Genomic DNA, 21,329 nt, shown 5'->3' on the forward strand with positions numbered 1-21,329 from the left:
GATCTCTGTGAGTTCAAGACCAGCCTGGTCTACAGAGCTAGTTCCAGGACAGGCTCCAAAGCCACAGAGAAACCCTGTCTCCAAAAACCAAAAAAGAAGAAGAAGAAGAAGAAGAAGAAGAAGAAGAAGAAGAAGAAGAAGAAGAAGAAGAAGAAGAAGAAGAAGATAACCACTCCATAGCCCTAGAACACAAATACAAGCATTCTGAAAAACTCTGATATGAGTTGTCCTTCTCATCCCTACCTCATCTAATTCCCCCTTCCTCAAATAAGGAGCTATCCTCCATGTAGTTATAATAACCAAAGTCTCCAGTTCTTTCTGGAAAAAAAAAACTCAGAGTCTTTTCATAAAATGTGGAAGTATTATACATGTGTGTTTAAATGTCAGTGAAATAAGCAATTTAATCTGAAAAAGGCTCTCATATCAAATAAAAGAAGAAGAAACAGGGTAAAGAAAGTAGGTTTAGGTTGTATGTGCTCATGCAGAGTCACATTAGACTTCTTAAAAATTATGAGAGATGAATAAAGGAAAAGTCAAACATTTAAGGAAAAAGACTGCTGATTGCTTGAGAACATGCTGAATCACAAACTTAGCAGAATGAAGACAATATAACAGCAGCTGCCAATCAATGCTTCCTAGTTCCCCACACTTCAAAATCACAAGTACTCAAAGCTGAGTACAGAAAAATGAACTATACAACAATTTTTCCCTGTGAGTTGGGCTGGAGAGGGATAAATGAAAAAAAAAACAGGTAAAACTGACAAAATTGAAAAACTATTTTTCTAGCACAAAAACTTGAAAGAGCATGATATATTTAGTGTTTGAATTCAAAATCATTTCTAGAAAATAATTTCATTTTCACGTTAAATAAAAGTATAAGTTTCTCCAAAGAACCTAAAGTTATCAGGAATTGTTTCCACTACAGTGTTTATTTACATTGTATATGTTTGCATTGCTCTTTCTGTAACATAACCAAGTGATTCCTCAGCTCAAACTCACCATTCAACCATGTGGATTGGCAGTAGGGAAGGAAAGAACCCTTATAAACAAATCCCTGGACTGGAAAGATGATGTCTCACTTAGTAACACATTTGAAGTTTAAATCTCAACACCTACATAAAAAAAGTGAAAATAGAGATCAATTACTCTAATGATGGTTGAAAAAGCTACAGGCAAACATTATTTTATAAACTTAAAATGTGTAATACACACCTACATATACATATATTAATTGTGTTATGTCATATGATGTGATGATGTACACAATGAGCCATAGACTATCTAGCTAAAACCCAGTGTCAAGTATAAAAAACATTCTTCAACTGTTGGTCAGAGGAGTTCAAAACATTTCCCCCAAAATTGTACAGGTGATAGTTATTGGTTGCCTACTAGAAACTTAAAGTAGGATTGCTGAAGATACCACATACTTATGATATGACTAAGGACAATGAAGTTGGTACATACGATACAATCTCTACACAGATGTCTCAGAGAACATCACAGAAGAGGAGATGAAAAGTTTGTAAGAGTCAGGGTACAGAGACCTGGGCTGTGAGGTAATTTCATCTAGACACTGATGTAGGATTTTCCTCTGTATGTTGTGATTACCATTAATGAATAAAGGAACTGCTTTGGACCTATAGCAGGGCAGAACTTAGGTAGGCAGAGAAGACAGACTGAATGCTTGGAGAAAGAAGGGCAGAGTCAGAGAGAAGCCATGAAGCCTGCAAGAGACAGATGCTGGGAACTTTGGCTGGTAAGCCACAGCCACGTGGTGATACACAGATTAATAGAAATAGGTTAAATTAATATGTAAGAGTTAGCCAATAAGAAACTAGAGCTAATGGGCCAAGCAGTCATTTAATTAATACAGTTTCTGTGTGATTATTTCGGGTCAAAGCTAGCTGGGTGGACGGAAACCAGCAAACAGCCTCTTACTACAAGACATAACTGAGAATATGTACTAATGAAGTCTCAATAATATGGTTGCATAAACAAGACTTGAATAATGATACTACCAGTTGACATGTCAACATGGGTGAAAAATTTTCCTAAGACCTCACTCCTTGATAAAAACCTACAAGCAGTCAATGGTCATTAAGAGAGGAAGAATGTGTTGCAAGGAGTGGGCCACTTGTTTTTCCTGGCCACCTGGCTAGCTTCCATCTGAAATAATTACAAAGAAACTGTATTAATGCTTGATCATTAACTCTAACTTCTTATTGGCTAACTCTTACATATTAGTTTAACCCATCTCCATTAATCTGTGTATCGCCATGTGACAGTGGTTTCCAGAGATTCTAACTGGCGTCCATCTCAGGCAGAGGATCCATGGCTTCTCTGACTCTGCATTCTTCCTCCCAGAATTCAGTTCTGTTTTCTTCGCCTACCTAAGTCCTGCCCTATCAGACAAAAATACTGTGGTTCCATAACCTCCAAATAAGCTTCCTTTTCCTATTATTAGCTTGCAAGGTCTATTTTTATCTTTTATTGAAAATAGATTTTTCTCATATAATGTGATTACACTTTCTATATTATCTTATAAATCAATCATCCATTTAAGATACAAACACATGAAAATTAACAGAAGTAAACTCAACAGAAAAAAATGACATGCAAATTGGTAATTGTTACATAAAATTTATCTCTTAAATACTAGTAGTTTTAGCTAAGTAAATAGTAAAAACTGTTAGAGATTATATTTCTTATCATCTACTGAAGTTGTGACCATGTAATTAGGTTATTTTCAATGAAATATGTGTACCAATTCTGCAATGCTGCTGAAAGAGAAATCACCTCCCAAAGACTTACTCATTTCTTTCACCATACTGTCAAGGCCACATTTTTTGTGACTAAGTCCTAAGGATGTAAGCCTATTTCTGCAGATTTGGGAATCTGTGCCATCCCACCTGGACCATCAGGACTGAAGGCTGATAGAAAAACTCCTGATTTCTATTCACAATCACTGACACAACAGAGCCCATTTTCTTTCCAATTCTGTCTAGGTTTTCCTCTGAGAATTTCTCTGCAATAACTATCTGAGAGCTCAGTAACAACAGTCCTAACTGACGAGTGCCTTAGGACCAAAGACCAAAACTAAACTCGAAGAAACAGAAATCTTGGCATCAAAAAAGCTCTACATGACAGATCCTGAGATAACGGTCTGATGTAGTGATTCCAGATGAGGAACAGACCAAGGTGACCTGGAATGTTAACATGAAAACTCCTAATCTTAGCTAGTGTTTCACTGTCTCATGTAACAAGATTACTGTGAGCATTTGAAGATGATTTTTAGGTCATTCTCCTGCTCTTCATGGTGTAATTATTAGAGCAGATTGTTAGATCCCCTTATCTGCTCTACCAACACCTGTTAGGTTAGCTGGCTTGCAGGGTAGTTAACTGAGCCTTAACTGTTGTGACTCTCTGAGGGCCAGCAACCACACACAGGCACCTGTTTGTGCATCAGAAAAGAAGGAATAAAGATGAAAATATTTTACCATAAGATTGTAAAGGAAAAGCAAAGGAAAATCTGATGTGGAAAAGCATCAGGATATTTTGCAACCTAGTTAGATGACTGTAAAAAATATGAGTGACATTGACTTTTTCTCTGGAAATATTGCTGGGTCTTAGAATGAGAAATTTTATTTTTGTGTGTGTGTGTGTGTGTGTGTGTGTGTGTGTGTGTTTTAATTTATTTATTTATTAAGGATTTCTGCCTCCTCCCTGCCACCGCCTCCCATTTCCCTCCCCCTCCCCCGATCAAGTCCCTCTCCCTCATCAGCTTGAAGAGCAGTCAGGGTTCCCTGACCTGTGGGAAGTCCAAGGACCGCCCACCTCCATCCAGGTCTAGTAAGTTGAGCATCCAAACTGCCTAGGCTTCCCCAAAGCCAGTACGTGCAGTAGGATCAAAAACCCATTGCCATTGTTCTTGAGTTCTCAGTAGTCCTCATTGTCCACTATGTTCAGCAAGTCCTGTTTTATCCCATGCTTTTTCAGACCCAGGCCAGCTGGCCTTGGTGAATTCCCGATAGAACATGCCCATTTTCTCAGTGTGTGGGTGTACCCCTCGCTGTCCTGAGTTCCTTGCCCGTGCTCTCTCTTCTTCTGCTCCTGATTTGGACCTTGACATTTCTGTCCGGTGCTCCAATGTGGGTCTCTGTCTCTGTCTCCTTTCATCGCCTGATGAAGGTTAATATTCAGGAGGATGCCTATATGTTTGTCTTTGGATTCACCTTCTTATTTAGCTTCTCTAGGATCACGAATTATAAGCTCAATGTCCTTTATTTATGGCTAGAAACCAAATGTGAGTGAGTACATCCCATGTTCCTCTTTTTGGGTCTGGCTTACCTCACTCAGGATAGCCTTTGCTGGAGAGGTTGTGGAGAAAGTGGTACACTCATCCATTGCTGGTGGGAATGCAAACTTGTACAACCACTCTGGAAAGCAGTGTGGCGGTTTCTCAGGAAATTCTGGATCAACCTACCCCTGGACCCAGCAATACCACTCTTGGGAATATACCCAAGAGAGGCCCTATCATACAACAAAAGTATATGCTCAACTATGTTCATAGAAGCATTGTTTGTAATAGCCAGAATCTGGAAACAACCTAGATGCCCTTCAATGGAAGAATGGATGAAGAAAGTATGGAATATATACATATTAGAGTATTACTCAGCAGTAAAAAACAAGGACTTCTTGAATTTTGCGTACAAATGGATGGAAATAGAAAACACTATCCTGAGTGAGGTAAGAATGAGAAATTTTAATCTCTCTGAAACTCTAAAATTATGTCATGTTGTAATAGGAGCGGCGGGGCTGCGTCCCCAGCACACCAGCCGCACCCCGGCCGCCCGGCTAGCTCAGTCGGTAGAGCATGAGACTCTTAATCTCAGGATCGTGGGTTCGAGCCCCACGTTGGGCACCATCTGTACATCAGATAAGCAAAACTATGCCAGCTTAAACACTCCATTAAGTTCAAGATGTGGATTGTCAAAATTTATAGGTAAATTTGGGAATCATGAGCAGGCATAGTTTTGCTTATCTGATGTTCATCAGGAAGAACTAATCACACCGTCTTTGGTGTTGAAAGACTACAGTACTCAAATTCTAGGAGAATTGTCCCAGTCAAGCAATGATCACTCACAAGCAGAATTTGAGTTTCATATCAATTAATATATTAAATATTCTTAACTCATTAATCAGCCAGAAATATTTTTCTACAAAATAATACCACCCTACTTAATAATTACAGTATAAGAATAGACACCCTGATTTTAATGATGGGGAACTAATGAGATTTGCTATTATAAGTCCTAATGATTTTTTATTCTTAGAGAAAATTACTTGAAAATAGCTGGAGATATTTTTTTTAATTTATCTATTTAACTTTATGTATATGAATATTTTGCCAATATACAGGTATGTGTACAATGTGTGTATGTGTGTGTTTATGTTAGATATCCTTGAAATGAAGTTATAGATGGTTATGAGTCATCATGTAGGTGCTAGAAAGGGTTAACCGTCCTTCCAGGCCTATGGAAATACATCTTGATAACATTACTAATAATATAATTCTAAGGTACATTAAACCTGTTCTTTCAGACTCAAAAGAAATTTTATAATATAAAACAGTATTTCCCAAAGGTTGGTAATAAAAGACAGTTTACTAAAAAGTAACATTAAATGGATTTTTTTAAAAGAAAATCAAAAATAGATTATTCTCAATTTCTTTGTTATTGATTCCTATTGGGCATTTGTATTTTTCTGACATTTAGGAAGTCAATGCAATTTGTTTGTTATGTAATGTTTCACCTTAATGGAAAGTTTTCCCAGCATTTGTAACAAAGATCATTCACATCAATGTATTAACATTTACACTATTCCCTAAATATCATTCTGAAACTCATTCCACAAAACAATTACTTATGTCCTACAAATTACTCCCAAGATCAAAATTCTGAGACAAATCTAATGTATAATATTTGGTAGACTCAGTTAGAGTTCTGTAGCTAAGAAATGGTGCAATGGCTTGTTTCAGGGTTAGGGGTGGGACTCAGGAGACCAACCTGTCTTCATACTTGGAGGATTTTTTTTTAACTGTATATCTTCTCCCTTGTTGGCCAAATTTCTATACTAATTGCCTGCAATTCAAACTGATCCTTGGTATATCAATGAATTTCCTAGAATATAAGTTTAACCATATTTTTTTTTCAGAGTTTAAGCTTATTTCTGGTTTTGTTTATCATTCAGAATAAAATCAAAACTTGGTTTTCAACCCCAGTTTAACTAATTCTTTTTTTCCTTTCTACAGTTCAAAACTCCCAGTTCCCAGGTTTTAAGGCTTTCTGTGTTTTTCCATACTCTGTGTGAACTTTTTTAGTCAGAACTTTCCCTCAGCTTTACTTGTGTTTTTGAATAATAAGTATTACCAATATCTGAGTCCATCAGATTCTGGAAAGTATCTAAGTACTTTTCAAGAATCATTTCAAGGCATACATATTGACATGTGCCTATAATCCCAGCTCTGAAGTAGCAGAGCCAGGAGGATTGCCACAAGTTCCTTCAAAGCTAGCATAATCCTATAGAGAAAATTTCAAGCCAGGGTTGCATAGTAAAACCCTTTTAAAATGCCAGTTCAAGCACTAGGGATAATAAGTTCTGGTCCCACTGCCAGTGGCCCCACACACTTCCTTGTCACACAACTGTTATCAATGTTCAGATGGCCTAATTAGGTCCAATGCAGGTTCCACCACTGTAGGTCTTGAGTCAGTAAGCTCCGACTATTTCAGGTCATGTGTTTCTATGGGTATTCCCATTATGGTCTTGACTTTTTTTTTTTTATTGAGAAAAGGAAAAAAAAAGTTTCCCCCTCCTCCCAGCCTCCCATTTCCCTCCCCCTCCTCCCACCCTTCTCCCCCTCCCCTCACTCCTCTCCCTCTCCCTCTCCAGTCCAAAGAGCAGTCAGGGTTCCCTGCCCTGTGGAAAGTCCAAGGTCCTCTCCCCTCCGTCCATTAATAGGAAGGTGAACATCCAAACTGGCTAGGCTCCCACAAAGCCAGAACATGAAGTAGGATCAAAACCCCTTGCCATTGTCCTTGTCTTCTCATCAGCCCTCATTGTTCGCCATGTTCAGAGAGTCCGGTTTTATCCCATGCTTTTTCAGTCATAGTCCAGCTGGCCTTGGTGAGCTCCCAATAGATCAGCCCCACTGTCTCAGTGGGTGTGTGCACCCCTCGTGGTCCTGACTTCCTTGCTCATCTTCTCCCTCCTTCTGCTCCTCATTGGGACCTTGGGAGCTCAGTCCAGTGCTCCAGTGTGGGCCTCTGTCTCTATCTCCATCCATCACCAGATGAAGGTTCTATGGTGATATGCAAGATATTCGTCAGTATTGCTATAGGATAGGGTCGTTTCAGGTTCCCTATCCTCATCTGCCCTAGATATAGGGAGGCCTTTGTCCTGCCCCCACTTGATATGACAGGTTTTTTTGAGTCCCCATAGGAACCTTTACCCTTTCTGAAAAATGTAAGTGGGGTGGGGAGGGGGGAAACTAGGGAAAGTGGGAGAAAGGGAGGGTTGGGAACTGAGATCAATATGTAAAATGAGAAAATTGTTTTAAAAATTGTAAAAACTAAAAAACAAATAAAAGGAACTAATAAAAAAAACCCTTTTAAAAGATTTAACTTTAAAAAAAATAAAAAAAAAAGATTTAACTTTGTTCAGTAGAAGGCTGATATTTTAGAAACTCCCAGCTTGTCAAACTACAAACAGTGGGTGTCTGTGAAGGGCTGTGCTCATTAGTCTTTGTCAACATGACAAAAGCTACAGTCATCCGGGAAGAGTGAAGTACCTTTGAAAAAATACCCTTATAAGATTGGCAAGTCTGTGGTTCATTTTCTTGTTTAAAGATTGATGAATGAAAGTCTAGCTCTTTGTGGGCAGAAATACCACTAAGCAGGTGGTCCTGGCTTCTAAAAGAAATCAGATTGTACATGCCTTTGGGAACAAGCCAGTAGAGAGCACTCCCCCAGGCTCTTTTCTTCATTTCCTGCCTCCAAGTTCCTTCCCTGCTTGAGTTCCTGTCTAAAAAATGATAAGGCAGAAATTTCCTAAATTTAAAACCAGCCTAAGTGGCAAAAAAAGTTCCTGAAAATATATCGAATATATGAACAAAAGAACTACTAATCACCTATTGAGTTAGTGATACCTATAGAAGTAAAATGAGTATTTACTTTCAGTTCAAGCTTCTATCACATGAAGATTTATTTTCAAAATCCCTCCCCTACAAATACTATTTCCATTTTAGCACATATAACCACTCTCCACTTCATCATTTTTTCTTATCTAATCAGATTTGCCTTAAAGCATTTACTGCATTCAATCATACTGATTAGTTTTTATGTCTCTATACTACAGCTGAGGAGCATCCTATACAAAGAATCTGCATATATTGCATGTTCAGCAAATGTTAGCAAAATGAACGGAGTACTAGATTTGTCTTATATAGAAAAGTCTGCCCTTGGTTTCTTGGCCCTATTCCATAGGGTCATGATTGGAAATGGATTTGTCTCATGAAAGAATGCATAGAAAGAGTAAGGAGTTCTGTGATTTGGACCTAGAGTTCTGGATGAGTAATGGCTCTGCTTCTTTTCTATAAATCATCCTCAAAATCTATATATCAGAAGTTTTTCAGTATTGTGATAGAGATATGATGCTCATAATGTGATTAATTAATAAAGGTCACTATAACAAACTAACTGAATCATGACAATTTATAAGGAAGGAAGGATTATTTAACACATGATTCTAGAATCTGGTAAGCAGCATGAGCAAAAAACATCAGCCACATAAAGATGGAATTTAGAGAGAGAGTCTCGATTATGCAAATCATTATGCTTTCTTTGTACTTTTTGACTTTTAATCTGTTAACTGTTGAAAAACATTTGATTCTGGGGGCTGTTAAGCTAGGCCAACATATATAATTTAAAGGTATCTTGACTTCAAAATTTGAGTCTAAGGATAAGAGATTCTGCTTTTGTTTCTACAGAAGATGAGAAGCTGTGGATTCCTTCCAGGCTAATATTGTTTGGTGGAACAAGAGCCGCTTAAAGGTCTCTGTGAACCCTAAAAATACTTCACCCAATAAATGGCAGGAAGCAGTTTTGAGAAAACTACAGCCAAGTTCCCAAAACAATTGTTTATAAATGTTTATTCTTATTTTAAAAGGGTTGGTTACAAATAATTAATGGTTATAGTTAATTCCTAAAAAAAATTAAGGGTGATATGATATAGAGATGGATATTTTGCATTGGTATGGATGTTGGTCTACTAATACAAATTTAAGGTTGATTTTGTTACATTGTACATATGTATTTCTGCTCTTTTTTAAGGCATTGTGTTTGTGCAGCTCATTGAAAAATGTGATGTATAATTAAGAAATACAGATTATTAGTCATCTATAATAATCAAACTTTTAATTATATTATTTAGGTTTCTAGATATACAGAAATACATTTCAGTTAGATAGGTAATCTTCAACACTTCAAAAACATACAGAATATGGCATTTAAAATGTTTTTAGAACTTAGACTTTACTCAACAGTGAGACATGTCTATTTCTGGCAGCAGTGAGGTTGACAGGCATTAAAGAAACTTGCTACGGAATTTGCCTTCAGTTTGACAAGGTCAGCCATTTGGACAAGAAACTGTTCTTGCCTAGACTGTTTGATGGTATGCTATACAAACTGGACATGCAGAACTCACAGAAAAAAAATGACTGTTGAAATTGACAAAAGAAGGTAAGACGGTCCTTTAAGGTTCCTGTTTCATGAAAGTGTCTGCCAGATATTCTGCAGGCCACAGAGGAAAGTGACTAACAAACTGCCAATATAGGTGAAACAATATTTCAAATTTCCTGCTTCATGCATAAGTCTGTTGGACACTATGAGCCTGTAGGCTGAAGATGGATGTCCCAATGTTACAGAAGAATTTTGGGTGACTGTCCACACAGTGAGATGTCTCTGCCATTCTAGAGCTTTGGAAGTTGCTTACAATGCACTTCCTGTTTAGTTAGGTAATATTACATCCTTCTGGGATCTTTGATGGAGTTGAAGACAGATATAGTTTTCCTAGGTAATGGCAAAAGATAAATTAGATATTAAACTTTAAACTCACAAAGATAAAATAGATAATAGAATATTTTTTTAATTTAGCCAGAGACAAATAGAGTAAATATTGTAACTGTAATTCCTGCTTAAAACCAGTTTTATTATATGTAATTTTACTATGTTAAAGTTAAAATCTTCTTTTTTATTTGGACAGAAAACAAGAGATGCTGTGGGATTCCCATCTATATGCTCTGAATATGTTTTAAAATTAATAAAGAAGCTGAAGGGCAAATATAGCCAGCTGAGAAAACAAAACTGAATGCAGGAAAAAACAAGGTGAGTCAAGCAAATGCCATATGGTTAGTGAAGGAGAAAGACATCAGAACCTTACCAGTAAGCCATAGGCAGGTAGCAACACATAGATTAATAGAAATGGGTTAATTTAAGAGTTAGGTAGGAATATGCCTAAGCCATTGGTCGAACAGTATTATAGTTAATATAGTTTCTGTGTGATTATTTGGGTCTGGTTGGCCAGGAAATGAAAGTACAGTTTCTGCTTACATTGTTTGGTGGCCACATGTAATCCCAGCATTCAACACAGAGAAAGAGAATCCATTCAGAAAACTGGCTAACCACACAAACCAGAATCATTAAGATCTGCTTTTTAGAGAGACCGTGCTTCGGTAAATCAAGTCAAGAATAATGGATGTGACACACAATCAACTTCAGGCCTCTACTCAATCACATATACATTCACATTCATATTCACCTCATATACACATGTAAACGTGCATGAATACATACCCATAGTGCCCACATATGCACAGCAACACATAGCAAGGACCACATCTTAATGTCTCGTCTAACTCACTGCTTCCCAAAGGACTTGTCTTTAGGTCTTATTAACATATAAATTTGGAACCAAGTTTTTAAAACATGACTCTATGAAATGCATTCGACAAATCAGGAAGTTATGCAATGGAATCTAATATAAACCTACACATTTCTAGTCTGTTTCTACAACTGTTGTATTGTGGATGTGCAGACTTCTTTTCTCCAACCTCAGTTGTTTCCAAATAGGTTCTGTCCTGGCAACATAGACCATTTCCACCAGAGCCCACTATAAATAAGGACATCCACAGCAAATTACAAAACCATTGCTGCAGTAAAAAAAAAAGTGCTGGAAAAATAGAAATCTTTCCACCTTTGTCACCTTACCCCATGATCACCATCACAGGAATGATGATTATATATTCCACATATTTGTCCCACACCAAAATAGATATTCCTGGAAATTGAAAAGGAAATTCAATTTCTATTTTAATTCATCCACTTTGAAACAACTCTACATTAGCATTGATAATAGTTGATTAGAATTACTGTTAATCAAAAGTTATTGAATTCAAAAATAGTTTTCATGAAAATTAACAACAGCAAAAGGGTAATGAGAGCTTCTTTTTCACTAAGATGGTTTTTGTTTCCAAGTACCTTGATGTGACACTCTTCAGAAGCCATTAATGTTTACAGAAAAGTAATGAAATATTAAATACAAGGTACAACATATATGTATGTATATATGACAAATGAGTGCTAAGTATGACTTGGCAAGGCTTAAAAATCTCCAAAATCTGCATAGCCAATATCTCTACAAATTTCTACAAAGTGTAGTTTAGAACTGTATACATGCTGTCAGTACATTTTTATTCAATATATGAACAGGGTGATTGATGAGATTATTCATATCTCTTTCATGTTTCCTTTTGTGACTGTGTTCCATTATTTTTTTGTCAAAAGTAAATATACTTTGATTCAAAAGACCATCAAAATTTTGTCAAAATTAGATGGGTTTAATATCGACAATTGCATTTTCCATCTTCTTCCTGAATAATAAAATACACAGCTTGGAATTTGATTGCAGCACAGAAATGTGTTCTCTCTGTGTCTTTAAATGATGTGGAGAACATCATAGTGCCTCACTTATATATCCAACAAGGGTATATTAAATTGGAACCAATTTTCAAATATTTAGTGTTAGGTGAAAATCACTGAATCATTTATGAGTTAACTCTCCTCATACTGACTTGTAAAGAAATGCAACCAACGGCATCTTACACAGCTTTAAATCCTCTGCTCTGAGTCCTGTTTGTGTCGTTCAGACCACTAGAGGCTAAGCCCACAGAAGCATTCGATTTCCCTCTTGTCTTCTGATTAAAAATACAAGACATCCCTGAAAGGACTTTATGCCTCCAATAATGTGCAAGAAATTTTTACTTTTTCCCAGCAGCTATGTGTGCAATATACACCTGTGCTTCCAACAGACACATAAAACTTAACGGCAAAGAGAAAGAGACTGGATGGAGGCTGAAGAGAATCACACACAGCAGCTAAAATGCCTTTACAGTTCTTCACGTATCAAGTTTTTTGTTTTTGTTCTTGGTTATCTTCTGTTGTAAGCCAAATCTTCTGCATTTCTGCATTTTCAAATTCCTTGAATCAAAGGCACAGCAATGTGGTCTTACGTTTTCCAATCATGAGTAGCATGAGGAGTTAAGTTTGCAACTGAAAGATGTTATGGCCAGCTGCACATTAGGGCATTTATCTCCTGGCATATGAGGCAGTGAAAGCATTTGGTTCGAAGATAATCAAAATTAGGGCTTCTCTTGACCAGTTCCAACTGTCGCTTGCAGGAATCAGCTACAGAAATGACCTCTTCCTGCCAAAGTCTCCAAGTATGACTGGGCAGTCATGGGTGAAAGACTCCCAAGGCTCCTCAGCTCTTCTCCTTGAAATTCTGAGTGCTGTATAAAATCCAGCAGGAAATTTCTTTACTAATCCAACTGATCAAAATCTTTTTGGGCCAAGAATCCCTAAAATTCAGAGCTCAGGCCCTGATAATTTTAAAAACTTTATGGATTATACTTCTTATTTGAAATTGTGCTTTTTCACAATTAATTTATTTCTAGACACTGGAAAATTCCCTTTAGTATTTAAATGACTTTGGCTTTAAATGAATAGTCCATCCCACAGCATCCTATACTTTCTGTGCTTGAACTTAAATATCTTTTGGAAAGTCACAAATTAGTGACTACATAGGCAAAACCATCCTGTAGAGCATAACCTTATGCCTAACAACTTTTAGGCTAGAGAAATGGAAAAGTGGTTATTAGTACTTGTTGCTCTTGCAGAAGACTCAGGTTGAGTTCTCAGAACCTACATTGTGGCTCATGGCCATCTGCAACTCCAGTTCCAATGATCCAGCATCCATTTATGACATCTCCAGACATCAACCATGTGTATGATGCACATACATTCAAGCAAAACGCTTATACACATAAAATGTAAATAAATAAAAAACAGTTCTAATAATATTCTCCAAGTTTTTCATAGTGACAAGAGGTATATAAAAGGTGAAACTGGCTACTTTAAGGGATTTATTTTCCATTTTAAATATCAAACTTATTGTGCTGAGTAATTTCACATTTACTTCTTCTATAGTCCATAGTTCTTTGGTCAGTGCACATTATCCCCATATTTTAAAATTGGAGAATCAAGCTAAGCATTGTTAATTATCAAAAATCATAAAGCTAGCAAACAGAAGAACTAGTATTTAAGAGTTTCTTGTCTGCTTCAAGTTTCCAGGAGGACCTCTGTATGTTTTTTTGGGGGGGGGATTCACCTTATTACTTAGCTTTCCTAGGATTGCAAATTATAGACTCGATGCCCTTTGTTTATGGCTAGAATCCACTAATGAGTGAGTTCACACCATATTCATATTTTTGGGTCTGTGTTACCTCACTCAGGATAGTGTTTTCTATTTCCTTCCATTTGTATGCAAAATTCAAGATGTCATTGTTTTTTTTTTTTTTTTTTACTGCTGAGTAGTACTCTAATGTGTAGATTGCCATACTTTCTTTATCCATTCTTCCACTGAGGGGCATCTAGGTTGTTTCCAGGTTCTGGCTATTACGAATAATGCTGTTATGAACATAGTTGAACAAATGCTTTTCTAGTATGATTCAAGAGTGATATTGCTGGATCCTGAGGTAGGTTGACTCCCAATTTTCTGAGAAACCGCCACACTGATTTCCAAAGTGGTTGCACAAGTTTTCATTCCCACCAGCAATGGATTTTTATTCTATGATTATTTTTTTCTACATGTATGTATACATACCATGTCATAATTCAACAATTAAGGAGGCCAGAACTGTTTGTGGGATTCTCAGAACTGGAGTTACAGATGGTTATAAGACTCTGTGAGGATGCAGGGAATTGAACCTATGTCCTCCAGAAGACCAACCAGTACTCTTAGTTATTGAATCATGTCATCATCACTGTAGAAAATCCTTAAACATTAAAAAGATAATAATGGTTACAATTTGTGTTGTGCTCAATTGGAGCATGTGGTCCTCAAAACTAGTTAGCATCTTCCACTAGCCCTCTCAGGTTCACTGCCATGGTGTGGTGCTGCACCACAGCACTTTGATAAAGCATTTTACTCAGGTTCTCCCACTTAAAGATATTTGATTTGGGGATTCTGTCTTAAGGCATCCCTCAGTCATAATTACACTGGCCCACATTTTCTTGGGAAAAAAAACCCTCAAATTATTTTTACTCTCCTTTTTCTGGATCACACTCTAAGCACTGGTGCCTAGAAAAACATATTTTATTCCAATATCTGATGTCTTGGTCATTCTGCAAAGATGTACTTAAAATAAGTTCTTAGCACATGCCATAAAGAGTTTTGTTTCTGCACTGATTGATACTGTGGGGGTTTCTCTTCTATTTGTATAAAATAAGACTTTTAAACAGAAATACTATGTGAGTCAAGACATAAGTTGTTTTTATCTTGTTAAGATCATTCAATGCACACTTCATCTCTGGTTCAAATCTTTGAAAGAATTGTGTTTTATGAAAACATTTTTCTATAGTCAGTGGTTATTAATAGCTCCCTTACATACAGTGTTATAAGCATTTGCACATTATTCTGGAATTATGCAGACCACATGGGAAATTGACTTGGATGTACTGACTAGTTTTCTTGGTCTTATTCTGACTCACGCATGTAACTGTTTGCATCAACATTCATAAACCTTGTTTCATTTTGGAAATAAAAGTGATTCAATTCTAAAAACTAGCAATGATGAAATTAAAACCGAGTTTACATACAATAGAAAAAACCTAATGTATAGAATTTTCATATATACATTTTCTTGGCAATAAACTACAAAGAATCTTCATTTTTGGACTTAATCATTTCTAACAGTTCCTTATTATATAGATTAAGATGAGCTCACTGTTAAAAGGCAATAATAATTAGACTATAAAACAATCACATATTTCTATCACTCAAAGCTCTGTATGCTTTGAGTAGACTAGTGTTAGGACCTTCTTAACCTCAAAGTCAGAAAAATCATGTTTTAAGTAGATAATGACATCAATAAGTAAACCAAAACTCAAATACACATCTATATATACACACGTATTTATTATGGGCCCCATTAAGCTTCTGTTTCCTCAATTCTCTTAATAATTCAAACTCAGATGAGCCATGATTTATAGTGGCTCAGTTTTTATTTTAGTTTATGATGGTACAAAAGCAAGACACATTAATTAAACAGCAAACAATCATTGAATATGGATCTTAGCAATATGCTACATGATACTCTTTCATAATATTGGACGAGCTGCAGCTCTAACCATCACCTGACCACAAAGGAAAGGAAGGAATGCTTTAAAGAATTGCTGTTTGGTATATTACATTCATTTCTAACTTAATGGGTTTATCAGGATTTAACTCATTGTAAGTAAGTAAGTCCAGGAGTGTCTGCACCATTGGTAAGAGAATGCTTGGATTACATTGGCTCAGAGACCATAATCACTGTTGTGTGTGGAGAAATCTGTGCTGAACTGACATTGGGGAAAAAACAAAAACAACAAAAACCTTTTAATTAACTCCATTACAGTGAGGGCACAGGATTAAAGGCAGAAGGAGTTTCTGCGCAGATGCAAACATGTGCGACCATACCAAACAGATGTTTAAATGTTACCCTGTTTCCTTGAACAGATGCAGTACATAATTCACTGTTCTGTTTCAGTAAGCAACAACTTCATAATGAAAGAAAGAGACATATTTGGCAACAAGAGATCATTGATTTTATGAATAAAATTTTTGAAGAAGAAATCTTGCAAAAGAGTTTGCTACGTTACTCTTCATACCTGTGTTTTTCTTTTAATTGACTAAGTCAAATCAAGTTTAAGAGAGATAAAGAGAACAGATGAGAAGCTGATTTGAACCATTGAAGTGGGTTTTATTTTTGATATTTTGGTTGTTTTTTAATCAAGGTAATCTGCATTGAAACATGTAAATGTAAATTATAGTAGTGAATGTCATATCTCTGTATGTTTCAACAATCTGTTAAAATGAATTTTATAAGAAAAATACTTTATAATCTTTGGAAATATTGTTATTGGTAATCTTCTTGACAATAAGCTAGATCTTACCAAAATTGATTCTTCACCATTATCCAATCACCCAGGCTAGCAGAATTTCTTGCTGACATGCCAGAAGTGTATAAATATGCCGTCTATTCCTAGAAAGGGTTTCATTGTCTCTGGACATTGTGCATGCTAGTGCATCTAGATTAAAGGCAGGTTCTACACTCAGAAGTCACCATGAGAGCTAGAAGCTATTCATAGCTCTAAGTGTGGAAGGAAATCAAAAAGGATAATGAAGTTTACAAATACAGAAAGGGCAAATTCATCAGCTCGTCGGAGTTTAGTTTTCTGAGCCACCAGTACTTTTTTAATGAAAGGAACCCACTAATTTGTTTCAACGGAACTTGTGTAGTTTACCTAACATTCAAAATTCCACTTAATATATACACTATCAAGCAAATAAAATATCTTTTTTGAAAGTAACTCATAAAACTCCACAGACACATCAGTTATTGAAGAAAGAACAACCAAATTTCTCTTTTGCGTATGAACATTGCAGAATATAAATCTTTATATTACATTCACATTACTTCTCACTCTCCAGAGATCCACCTGCCTGTGCCTCTCAAGTGCTGGGATTAAAGGTATGCACCATCATGCTTGGCTATAATTTTTAAAACATTAATTTCAATTTGACAAAAGAACCAAATCTAGAATCTGAGTTCATTTTAAATATTAATTGCCTCTTTTTAAAAATCAGTTAGGAGAAGTTACAATTTTATGCTTACCTTAGTACAGACACTAAAATAATTTTTGCCCAAATAAAATAATTTTTTAGTACAATGAAGCCATTCTTATCAATAATTACTTAAAACTCATCAAATTGGTGTACTGTAAGACTACGTAGGTGGGAATGATTTACAAAACATCATTAAACACAAACAAATAGTATAACTATTGAGACAATATATTAGATGCTGGTCAGTGCTAAATGAACTTCATGGCATCAGAGTGGTGTCTGTCCTCAAAAAACTATACTGTATAAAATCATGAGTATTGACATAGACAAACAGTGTTAAAAATGTGTAAATATCATAGTTTACCGGAAAAGGAATTTGTCACATTCCAAACTACTATTCTGAATTTACTTTCAATAACTGCTTCAAAAGCTTGCCTCAGTTTATACTGAAGAACTTCTGTCTCTTCTGGCAGAGCCAATAAACTTTTTAATTAGTTTATCTTCCAGTTTGATTTGCTTTTTTGAGTCAGGATCTCTTACCATGTGCTCTAGACTGGCCTGGAACTTGCTAGAAAGTCCAGCTTGACTGCAATCTCCAAATCATGTTTCTTAAGCCTCCCTCATCCTAGGATTATGGGCAAAAAACCACCTCTGACTCCCCAATTAACTTCTGATATTCCATTTCCCTTCTTTTTTATTAAATTTTTTCATAAAATATATTTTAATAACACTTCCCTTCTTCCAACTCTTCCCAGATTATCTTCACCTCCCCACCCACCTGCCGCGCACCGCGCCCCTGTGTCTGCGCTCAGTGCGCTATTACCCAGTTCCCGAGCTTCGGGAAAGGGACTGGAGGTTAAAATACACAGACACACACAGACAGAGAGACAGGGAATTCCCCAAGAATGCCCCTTTATTGTGTTCAAGGGCAGATTATATAGAAATAGCCACGCCCCAGCCAAAACCACCAGAAACCACTCTCCTGCCATCAGGAACTCCTGAAGGTCTTGTGCTCAGAGCAGCTGTAGGCACTCAGATCATGGGAAAACAAGTTATTTACAAGAAATTCAGGTCTGGGGTCTCACTGCTCCCAAAACCCACCCAAGTTTAAGTTCTTCTCACTTTCAAATGAAAAAGAACCAAAATTAAAACCAAACCAAACAAACAAACAAAAAAAAAAAAACCAATAAGACTAAAATACCAAAAGAAACAAAAGAAAACAAACACACACACACATCATTTTTGTGTATTGGCCAACTACTTCTGATGTGGTTTATATACCAGTCAGTCCATTGGTGAAAACTAATGTTCCCCTCCCCGAAATCAAATGAATATAGCTTATTGGTTAATTGTGGGACTTTCTGTCCATTTCCCCTTCTTCGTGTTGTGATTTTGTCTGGTTTGAATCTTTGCAGGGCCTGTGCATTCTGCCACAGTCTCTGTGAGTTCACATGTCCTTTGGGGTCTAGAAAACATTGTTTTGGTATCTTCCACCACATCTAGCTCTGAAAACTTTCCACCTCCACTTCTGCATAGATCACTGAATCTCAAGAAAGAACATTTGATAAAGACATCCCATTTAGATGAGTATGTGACTCAACCCCCATCAAAGAAACTTCTTGCAGCAGATGGTGGTTAACATAGAGACTCACAACTAGATGATGATATATTTTTAAGCTGCTTTGTTGACTCTGAGACTACTCCTGTTCCCCAGGTGAAGGTCACTTTTACCATGCTCTTTTCCGAGCACCATTCCATTGTAATGTATGGTAGTCATTGGCTTGTCCTTTTCTTCCCACTGCCGTGTGAGATGAATGAAAAAGAAAAGTTTCTTTCTCTAACTTGCAATTTGCTCATACTGCCACACCTTCTTCTGTTGGTCTCTATCCACATAGACAGAATATTCAATGTGTAGGGACTCCAAAACAGTTTGACAATCAAGGTATTTTGAATATTTTAATATTAATTTTTTATTATGCATGTAAATGTTTACATACATTATGCATGTGCACCATGTGTAATATGGTTTTGGTGGAAACCAAAAGAGGGCATTGGATCTCTTGGACCTGGAGTTACACATAACACCATACAGATGGTGGGCACTGAATTTGTCGAAAGTAGCCAGTATTCTTAACTGTAGAGTCACCTCTGCACCTTCAGTGTGAATATTTTAAAGAAACTAGGAAACAAAAGGTGGAGGCATTATTCTCCAGGAACAAGCAAATCTTAGTAATTAAGCTAAGAGATACTCTTTTGACGGTAAACAATGTTGATTACAGAGGACAGTGACTACAATTCCTGCCAAGCTTTTAATGACTCACAGAATTTACAAAAATACCATGGGGGAAAAAACAGAATCAGTGAAAACAGAGTCAAGAAAACTGATGATATTAGAGTGAAAGACGGAGGATTTGTTCTTTTTGAAGAAATAAAATGCTTTTTTGTAGTGATATAAAAAGCCAGAATAAACCCTTCCTGTTTATTTAACAAATCTGTTCACTCTTTGTTAGGTACCAAAGGAACTTTCAGTTTATTTGTGTGTTCAGCTTATTCCACAATAACTTTTAAAGACTGAAACCAAGAAAAATATTACTAAAACAGATTTTATCCCTAGATTCCTATTGAAATAGATTTTAAATATACTGTAATATCAAATCTTGTAGATACACACCTTGGAAATGTGCTCACTAATAACTCTAAGGGAATTGTGAAGTATTCTTGTCTACAAATGTGCATCAGACTTGAAGAATAAAAGCTAACACAGAACATAAATACTAAAGATTCAGAGAATATATTCCACAAGAAAAATGCAACCATTAAACCAAAGCCACTGCAAGCTGTCATAGGACATATATTTGGTTTTAGATACATTACCAAAACAAGGTTTTACTCAGAAACATGATTGATATGCCCAGGATGTAGAGAACTGGTGTGTCAATGAGCATTAGGAGACACTTGGAGATTTGCTGCACGACAAAGCACGTAAGTGCACATTCTGGGGGAAAGTGTTCTGGTGAGGCATTGTAAATCCTCTCTCAGAGTTTGATGTTGTCAGAACAGTCGAGCCCTTTGATCCCTACCTAAAAAAAAAAGTTATTAAGTCCTGTGCTTCAAAAACCCATCAAACTTATGTAATAAAACCTGGCCCCAATTGTAAAAGGCAAAGAAAGAAAACATTCTTTGAGAAGTTATTGCTGGCTTTTCCCAAGTATTTTAGTGTTGTGTATTGTTATATATCATTTCTCTAGAAATGTAAGGACTAGGCTCAGTTATTCAAATGTTATATGGAGAATATTAGAAATGCTTTTCAAGACATATTTGTGTGTCTGTGCATGGACCTCCGTAGCATGTATGTCCTGGAGATTAAAACAGCTCATCACTTGTGGTGACAAGCACATTTACCCACTGAGCCATCCCACCAGCCTAGTATCAAAGCTATTGATTAAACATAACTATCAACCTTATTTACGTGTGTGTACTTGTGTGTGTGTGTGTGTGTGTGTGTGTGTGTGTGTGTGTGTGTGTGTGTGTGCACTACATAAGAACTTGCCTACAGAGGCCAGAGGAAGACAGCTCATATTCTTTTCAGTCAATATTTGCCTTATTCTCTGGAGAAAGGGCCTCTCACTAATCCTGAGAGCTTGCTATTTCAGGTAGGTGAGCTGGCCAATGCTGCCCTTGGATCTTCCTGTCTCTACCTTCAAACACTGACATTTCAGGCAGTCTGGGACCATATCCAACTTTTACTTAGGTACTGGGAAACAAACTCAAGTCCCCGTTCTTAAACAGCAATCACTCATCACTGAGATGTCTCACCACCCCCAAGCTTAATTTTTAATATAGTAGTAAAACATGAGAAAAGTTTTAAATGATTGAGAAAAATGCAATTCTCCAGAATAACATGATTTTAATCAGGTAAGATTAAAATGATACAACAAATAATATATTATATGGGTAGATGATAGATAGATGATAGATAGATGATAGATAGATAGATAGATAGATAGATAGATAGATAGATAGATAGATAGATAGATAGATAGATGATAGAT

General features: G+C 36.4%; 1 non-coding gene across 1 annotated transcript; it reads left to right on the forward strand.

Moving 5' to 3' along the window:
- Positions 1 to 4,848: 4,848 nt before the first annotated feature.
- On the forward strand, positions 4,849 to 4,921 carry Trnak-cuu. Its single transcript has one exon. It is a non-coding gene; the product is annotated as a tRNA-Lys (tRNA).
- Positions 4,922 to 21,329: the final 16,408 nt, after the last annotated feature.

Source organism: Microtus ochrogaster, linkage group LG5, assembly GCF_000317375.1.
Source record: "Microtus ochrogaster isolate Prairie Vole_2 linkage group LG5, MicOch1.0, whole genome shotgun sequence".
NCBI classification, from domain to species: domain Eukaryota; kingdom Metazoa; phylum Chordata; class Mammalia; order Rodentia; family Cricetidae; genus Microtus; species Microtus ochrogaster.